The 9,269-nt window shown below is 39.3% G+C and overlaps 1 protein-coding gene across 4 annotated transcripts in view; it reads right to left on the reverse strand.

Moving 5' to 3' along the window:
- stat5a (signal transducer and activator of transcription 5a) overlaps positions 1–8,759 on the reverse strand; it is a 103,382-nt gene extending 94,623 nt beyond the window's left edge. For 3 of the 4 annotated variants that reach the window (XM_058409268.1, XM_058409276.1, XM_058409285.1), the window contains exon 1: positions 8,394–8,759. The gene's annotated coding sequence lies outside the window, so the exon portion shown is untranslated. The remainder of the gene's footprint in view (positions 1–8,393) is intronic. The other variant, XM_058409252.1, reaches the window with a different exon arrangement.
- Between the last annotated feature and the right edge of the window lie 510 nt (positions 8,760–9,269).

Consider the following 9,269-nt stretch of genomic DNA (forward strand, 5'->3'; position numbering starts at 1 on the left):
TGTTTACAAAAGACCCTGGGTAATAAACGTGAGGCGTGAGTTAGACGGACAGTGGATAAAGATCATGCTTGGGTTTGTTGTGAGTATTCTAACTGTACAAACACTCTGCACTATCATCGCTCTATTGTAGCTTATCATTTTAAACAAAGCTTACACTGGATAGAAAGTGTGATGTGAATGGATTTCGGTGGAGTTTGCATATCATACACATGCAAAGCAGAAAAACAGAACAGATGTTACGTCTTTCTGAGCTAAACATTCAAAAAGGAAGCATTTCTCGTGATGCACACCTGTCGTCATGTCGCCCAGCCTATTAATCTCTCCAGACTTCCATTTTAGCTTTTGCTCTCTCTCTCTCTCTCTGTCTGTCTCTCTTTTAGCAACAGGACTTGCCGACACCAGAGCAGCTTCCTATTGGGAAACAGCTGCACACATACTGCTCTCTCACACACTCACGCACACACCAAACACACACACCCACAGTAACTGTGTGTCCATGTAGCACACAAATTTGCCTTCAGGTTAAGTACACACACACACGCCCCCCACCCCATGTGCCCACCCCCCTGCCCCAGCCCTCCTGCCCCGCCCCCCTCCACTTCACCTCTCTGAGGACACTGTGTGAAGGTTTTTAGCTGTACAACGTTATATTATCTATAAATCTGTATTGTCATAAATCATGTAGTGATACATTCCTTTGAGATATTGGATCATCATATCTTTTCAGAATATTTTTTCATAAGTTTTCATAAGAATTCCAAACAGACTGGAAGCAACTTGTTTGTTTTAAATAGTTAAAAAAAATCATTAAATGCTACTAAAAAATTAAATTAAATTAAATGTAAAAATTATTATGATTAAGTATTATAATGATTATTTATTTATTTTTTCATTTATTTTATTTATTTATTTTTCCAAACACAGTTTGGAAGCTGCTGATCTCATATTATAATTTTATTTTAAATATTTAAAATGGTAATAAAAACGTTTGTTGTTTGTTATTTATTATTATTATTATTATTATTATTATTATTTCTTAAATTGTACAATTGTTTTACTAAGTTCACTTAATGTATTGTCTCAAATATTTTTTTACTGTAAATGTTACTATCATTTATATTTTATTTATTCACTCATATAATTATTTTAAACCAACTGGAAGCAGATGTTAGATGTTATAATTTTGTACTGTTTAAAATATTTACAAATTTGCTTTAGATTATTTATTTAAATGTATATTTAGATTATTTACTTATTTCTTTATTCATAAATTCAGATTTGATGCATGTGATATGGTGTTAAACATTTTTGGTGCATTTTTATGGACGCATTTTATGGTGTTAAAATAATTTCCCTCCCTTCTCAGTATTAAATCATGTTCTTTCTTAAACGTTAAATAAAAAGTATCATTTTTGATCGTTTTTCCAAGCGCAACACATCTGTTCTGATCTTTTTCCAAAACCTAAACCTGGTGATTCACAGCAGGTTTAGTCACAGCAATGTCTTCAAACATCGTGATGTGAAAGCGCTCATCGCTAACTCTAGCACTTTGCAGCAATTAAACTCGTGGTGTTGTTTTCCAAACTCGAGTCAGAGGATTTACATGATGGCGCTCGCTGTGGCGCTTCTCCACCAAAAATCCTTGGCTTAATAACTCCATGCCTCTGAGAAATAAGAGCATGGAGCATGGATGTGTAACGGCATGCAGCTTCAGCGTGACTGTAGATGAAATATGATCAGGAGTATTTATGGTTATGGTTTTTAGTGAGGTGTCACCCTTGACCTCTTGTTGTACAGATCCCCTGCCAAAGCTCACACATTCCTGATTTCTCATACGATGAACAGGACAACCAATCAGTGCCAGCTTGGCAGTGCTTCTGCTCCCAGCTGCCAGAAGGAAGAAATGCAGCACGGACTGATATGAGAGAGAACAACAGCGAGAACTTATAACACTCAAATGCTCAAACTCTGAAAAGTCTGGGTGGTCTAAATCCTAACAACTGTTTTACGGCATATAAGAGCTTTCACAATGCACATAATCCTGGGTTATCATTGTTCTAAGCCATAAGTTTAATCCCAGATACAAGAACATTTCACACTTGTAATTTAAAAGCATAGTTTTCATCTCGGTGGAACCTAATATTTGGGGACGGTGGTAGTTCAAGTGGTTAGGTCTCTGGGACGTTGACCGGAAGATCAGTGTTCAAGCCCGAGCACCGCCAAGCTGCCACTGTTGGGCCCTTGAGCAAGGCCCTCAACCCAGCCTGCTCCAGGGGTGCGGCATCATGGCTGACCCTGTGCTCTGACCCCAAACCATGAGGATGGGATATGCGAAGAAAGAATTTTGCAGTAATGCATATGTGACAAATAAAGATAACTTCACTTTCCCTGCTGAGAAGCTGGACTACCAATGCTTTTGTGTTGCATTGTAACAACGTGCTGTTAGAATGTTACAGGCAGTTGCTTAGCAACAGACATCCATTCAGAAAATCAACAGCATGTGCCTCATATCACGTGAAAACCAGGACGTAGAAACACTTAACAAAAACGGCTCGGTAGCGTCAGGAGGCAAAACACTGAACTTCATGGCAGTGTGCACCATAGCAAGAGGGAAATACTGAAAATTGGATATCAATGACGCCTGGTCAGCTTTGCAACTAAGGCCAAAAACGATTATTAAGCTGTAAAACAGTGCTTGGTCAAGTGGAAAAATGGTAGATCTGTCCTTTTTGCCTCACTGATGCCAGGCAAAGTACACTACCCGTCAAAAGTTTGGACACACCTTCTAATCCCATGGTCTTTCCTGATGTTTATTTCGTTCTACATTGTAAAACAATGCTGGAGGCGGCCGAAATACACAATAATGTCGTTTGAACAACTGATATTGAGATATGTCTGCTACTGATGCTCTGTAAAGCCTTCATAACGGCTCTAATCTGAGGTGCTGTTAATTGGTGATTTCTGAGGCTGGTCACTCTAAATGAACTTCTCCTCTGCAGCAGAGGTCAGTTTTGGTCTTGCTTTACTGGGATGGTCTTCATGTGAGCCAGTTTCATCATGGTGCTTGATGGGTTTTGCAAATGCACTTGACAATACTGTTCTTGCAAGAACTATTCCAGAACACCTGACCTTCGTGTCTTAAAATAACAACTGAGTGTTTCTTGTTGTCATTACATATGGATTACTTAAGTCCATGTGTGTTATTTCATAGTTTTGAAATCTCCAGTATTGCTCTAGAATGTAGAAAATAAATCCCTAAACAAAAAACATTGAATTAAAAGGTGTGTCCAAACTTTTGACTGGTAGTGTATGTGAAACAAGAAAACCCAGGATTCTGTTTACCCAGAGTTTACAATCACTCATGGTTAACTAAAAAAAGCCTATAGACAAATCTGTCCATTTCCTCTTCAAGGAAACGGCAGGTGGTGATTAGTAACTAAACCTAATACAGAACCACAGAGAGGAGACGACCCCTCAGGTGTCCTGCAATGGAATGAAATCAAAAGGTTAGACTTTCTTCTTAACACTGACGCTACATTAAGCTTACTAATCCTTAAAGACAAGGTACTCAACCCGAACCGTAGCCATTCCAGGAACCCTAGCGTCTTAACAGGGCTGAGAAGTTTAGTTTTAGTTTGTTTGTGTGTATATCTATCTACACATGCCTCATCTCTCTCTCTCTCTCTCTCTCTCTCTCTCTCATACATACATAAGTGACTATAACCTTAAAAGTCCAATATGTCACATGTTCATTTGACATTTAAATAGCAAAGATTGCTTTGTAGGCATTACAATAATGAAAAAAATAATAAACAGGGGGGGAAAAAACACTGACCACAAAACCCTCTTGCAATAACCACAGGTCTACAAACCTGCCAAGTGACTCATCTGCAAGAGCGAGAACCTGGTAAACACATAGGCTCACAACACATGCGCTTATAATGTCACTGAACTACTTTGAAAATTTGTTTGTCTGTTTGTTTATTCTGTTGCTTTGACAGGACAGCCGTGCCAAATCGTGTGTGGTCTACAGTTTGACACCTACGGCAATCCCGCCCACGACACCACTCCTCCAGTGTGTATGCTCCTTCACACACACACACACACACCAAATGATAGCTAAATAAAGCTGTCTGAAAGCAATAAACACATGGTGTTGGGTGCATGCTTCACCACTTTACGTTCACACTGTTTTTTTGCAGCTAAACGCTGACTCATCAGAAACACAAGTATTCAATATTAGTTAAGATATCACTTGAAGAATGTGATAAAATCAGGATTTTTTTTTTCTCTTTACAGCATTAGAAGAAACTTTTACCACAAAGGGTTGCCTTGAAGTTAGACAGCTAACCAGCAGCAGTTTGTTTTTTACACCACATCACACACCAACATATAACTGAAATGCTTAGTTAGGAATAAAGACCAACAGATATTTGCAGCTCCTGTCATTTCTAAAGCTTTAATCTATAATGCTTTAGTACTACAGTTCATCACTACTCATCTGTTCTTGAATCTGATTGGTCAGAAGGTGCTGATTAATTGTGGACAGCCTGTGACCCAGGAGACAGCCGGGCACTGTCACAGATCTGTCAGCTCGTGACAGCAAGGAATTAGTGTCTATAATGACCTCAGAAACTACACTGACCATTGATTGCTGTTGTAGAAAGGACATTAATCAGTTACAGTTACATTATTTACTGTCCAGTGTCACCCAAATGAGGATGAGGTTCCCTCCTGAGCCTGGTTTCTTCCTCATATCATCTCAGGGAGTTTTTCCTCGCCACCGTCGCCACAGACTTACTCATTAGGGATAAAATAGAATAAGGATAAAATAGTTTAATAATTTAATTTAATAATTTCTTTTTATTTGTTTTTTTCCCCTCTCCTTTCTCTGTTTATCTTGTTTTGTAAAGCTGTGTCCATTGTAAAAGGCGCTATACAAATAAATTGAATTGAAACTAATTGTCTCAAACTTGCAGCTCTTCTAATATGTTATGAGAGAGAGAGAGAGAGAGAGAGAGAGAGAGAGAGAGAGAGAGTGAGATAGAGAGTGAGAGAGAGAGAGAGAGAGAGAGAACAAATAATGCACCCAATCTATAACCATGCCAGACATTAGGTTCTTTAAATGCTATGATTTTGCTATGATCACAATCATATATGAAAGTGTTGTCCGTAATTGCTGTGCAGCCCAGGTTCTGCTTTTTTCATTTTAGAATGAAGCTTGTTTAGAGCTCGTAACAGCCGATACTAACCAGGTCATCAGACGGCATGCAGCACGTATAACAACAAATCTATCAGCATCAGAGATAAGAATCTCGCCCTGTTAAACGCTCCCATGCAAGTTTAAAATAAACCACTCAGCACATCAGTCAGTCATCAGTGAACTGACCAAAACTGATAAAGACAGATAACCTCTCCAGTTACACTCTCATCCATGGCCTTTATGTCTGGAGGTCATGATTCAGGGCACAGACATGTGCACAAAATGATCCATCATACTGCACAGATGCTGGGTGTCCTCACTACCATCTCCTGGACTGGCGTTCGGAGTGTGTGATGTGGATCCAGGACTTCTCTGACTGTGTTGCTGTTAAATCACACAACATTTCCTTATCATAGTCATGATGTTATCCATGCTGCTACGTGAGGTTCAAATATCACTGTGCAAATAAATCTGTTGTCAGCTGTGCCTTTTGACAGAATGTACCGGTAACCATGGAGGCTAAAAAGAGATGCTGTTTGGATGAGATCTTTATCTCAAAATGAGAACGTAGTAACAAGTTGTTTTCTTGTCAAGACGCTTTTCTTGTAATAACAAAATGTTTTCCTATAGTATAAGATGTTTTCTTGTAATAACAAAATGTTTTCCTATAGTATGAGATGTTTTCTTGTAATAACAAAATGTTTTCCTATAGTATGAGATGTTTTCTTGTAATAACAAAATGTTTTCCTATAGTATGAGATGTTTTCTTGTAATAACAAAATGTTTTCCTATAGTATGAGATGTTTTCTTGTAATAACAAAATGTTTTCCTATAGTATAAGATGTTTTCTTGTAATAACAAAATGTTTTCCTATAGTATGAGATGTTTTCTTGTAATAACAAAATGTTTTCCTATAGTATGAGATGTTTTCTTGTAATAACAAAATGTTTTCTGATAACAACAAAATGTTTTCTTGTAGTAATGAAATGCTACCTCTTAATAACAAAATGGTTCCTTGCAGTAATCAGATGACCTCTTGCAAGAACAAAATTGTTTTCTTGTAGTAATGAGATGTTATCTCATAAAAACGAAATGTTTTCTTTGTAGTAACGAAATGTTTTCTCATAATAACAAAACATCTTTGTAGTAAAGAGATGTTATCTCTTAATAACGAAATGTTTTCCTGTAGTAACAAGATGTTATCTCTTAATAACAAAATGTTCCTTTTCAGTTATCAGATGATCTTGTAAAGACAAATTGTGTTCTTGTAGTAACAAGATGCTTTCTCATAATAACAAAATGATTCCTTACAGTAATGAAATATCTCATAATAACAAAATGTTTTCTTGTAGTAAGAAGATGCTTTCCCTTAATAACAAAATGACTTCTTGTAGTAAAGACACGTTTTCTCATACTAATGAGATTCTCTTCTCGTTAAACAAGATGTCTTTTTGCAGCAATGAGACGTTTTCTCAACACCAAAACGTCTCCTCGTAGTAACAAGGCGCTGTCTCGCGATCGTGAAACGTTATCTCGTAGTAACAAGATGTTTCCTTGTAATAACGCAACATTTTCTTCTAGCAACAAGTTAACTTTTGATAGTAACGAGATCGTTTCCTCATAATAACGAAATGTCTTGTCGGGGTAATGAGATGTTTTCTCATAATACTGAAATGTTTTCTCATAATAACAAGGTGTTTACTTCTAGGAGAAAGATGTCTTCGGGCAGTAAATAGACGTTTTATTGTAATAGCCACATATGTTCTTCGCCGTTTTCCTCTAATTACGAGATGTTTCCTCGTAAAAACAATAGGCTTTCATCTAGCAACAAGATGTAGTGGATATAACAAGCTCTTTAATCTCATTTTAACGTGTTTGTTTATTTGTTTTGTATGACCAGGGTGGAAACGATCTGATTATGAAACGTTAAATAAATAAATAAATAAATAAATAAATAAATAAATAAATGAATGAATAAAAGTGACAGCAGGTCCAGATTAGACCTTTGATGAAACTGAAAGTAAACGAAGTCCACAGGTTCATCTTGAAATAAACTTTATATACAGACGAAAAAAGACAAATAAGAGGTGTTGAATTTTCTGGGTCAGAAAATCCTCTCAGAGCCATGGAGCTCGTGCAGCGCGGCTCGCGCGACCTGACGATGATAACGGTTCTAACGGCTAAAAACAAAATAAGTGCTGAGCTAGCATTCCGCTTCTTGTCACTCAGTCACAAGACGTTTTTTCGTTTGTTTTTTTTTTTATCTTTCCAAGACACCCACACGCATTATACTGAACAGAAACACATCACTCGTGTTTTTTTTCCCCTTTTAAACCGTATATTTTAATAACTTTCTGAACAGAATGAGAGAGAGAGAGAGAGAGAGAGAGAGAGCGCGCGCGCGCGCGAGGTGGCTAATCACCGTGCTAAACTTTAGCCTTGTTTTTTTTAAAGCGAGTGACAAGTGTCGTAATTCCAGTTCTCGTCACTTTTGCTACACACAGTGGTGTAACTCGGACCGTTAGAAAGTTCATTTCGGCGGCACGGTGTAGTCCAAGTCCGTGAGTTATTTTTAACCACCGATATCAATATGAATAATTATAAAACACTGGTTAAATATCGCTGCTATTCTCGTGAGGAATGTGGGGAAAAGGAATGCCGCTCGCGAGGCTCCGTTCCAAATCGCGTACTCGCCTACTATATAGTACGCACTACTACTGCGCGCGTGCTGCACTAATTAGCCGCACTGTTTAGTGCGCTAGTACGGATTTGGGACGCAGGCCCTGTCGCTTTGACAGCTTCACAAGCAACCCTACAGCGGGGTGGGGGTGGTGGTGTGGGGGGGTTTAAGAGTCTCCTCCTGTTGAGTCCAGAAATTGTGTCAAAAGCTTTGACCCACACACGAGATGTCACTCCGTGTTATTTAATAACAATATCAGATCTAACAAATCGTTGTTATTTTAACTCAGATATAAAGTTGCGTCAAACTGATAGTGTCCTAAAAGCTTGCCTGACCGTGACTGACACACACACACACACGCATATGCACGCCTGCGCGCGCGCGCGCGCACTCACAGCAATTGGACAGTTAGTTTGTTTACGAAGCCGCTGAATGAAGCTCACTTATAGAAAAATAGCGAAGAAAAAACAACATTGAACCCCCCCCAAAAAAACAGGCAAGGAGTCTTACCTCGGCAGGGCGCTGAAATGTGTTGCATAAAAGTGCAGCCGAAAAGCTCCGGGTAGATCTATAGAGAGAGAGAAATGCGACGAGACAACCTGAGCTGCCCGTGTGTCCGCTTCCACCAGCGGGCTGTGCACTTTTTCATTCGTCTCTCTCTCTCTCTCTCTCTCTCTCTCTCTCTCTCTCTCTTAACCGCCCACTTCCGGTGTTGTTTCCTCACTGTTGTTTTCTCGACTGTTCCCCCCCCTTATTTATGTGCTATATCCGCTAAACATTCATAGGCACACATATAAACTGAACGTAGTGGTGTTGTTTCTGCTGACACGCGCTGCTGTGAAACGCACAGGCTCGGGATCTGGCTCGGGCGAGCGAGGAGGCGTGAGCGCACGCGAGTCTACCTGAACCGCGCACGCTCCCAAATATTCCAGGCGGCACGCGGTGCCATGGACGCACACACACATACACACGCGCGCGCGTGCATACACACATACACACGCACACACAAAACACTTTATTGCGACTTGAATATGACACTCGTGCTTGTTTCATTTACGTTCGGGTTAGACATACCACAGCCTGCCGTCCCGTAGCGCAGCACGAGGACAAATTAATCCCCAGAATGAATCTACAGAGCCTATAGGGGGATTATTTTTATAAGGCATAAAGCCTTATAAATATTTGCAGCGCACCACACATTAAAAAAAAAATAATAATAAGTGTATATTTTAAGCATGTAACTTCATTCATTCGTTCATTCATCTTCAGTAGCTGGTTTATTCTGGCCAGGGTTGGTGGATCTGGGACCTGGCCTGGGAATACCAGGTGTGAAGTGGGAATACAGCATGAATGGAACACCAGTCCATTGCAGGACACACACACTCA

Source organism: Hemibagrus wyckioides, linkage group LG02 (genome assembly GCF_019097595.1).
Source record: "Hemibagrus wyckioides isolate EC202008001 linkage group LG02, SWU_Hwy_1.0, whole genome shotgun sequence".
In the NCBI taxonomy this organism is placed as follows: domain Eukaryota; kingdom Metazoa; phylum Chordata; class Actinopteri; order Siluriformes; family Bagridae; genus Hemibagrus; species Hemibagrus wyckioides.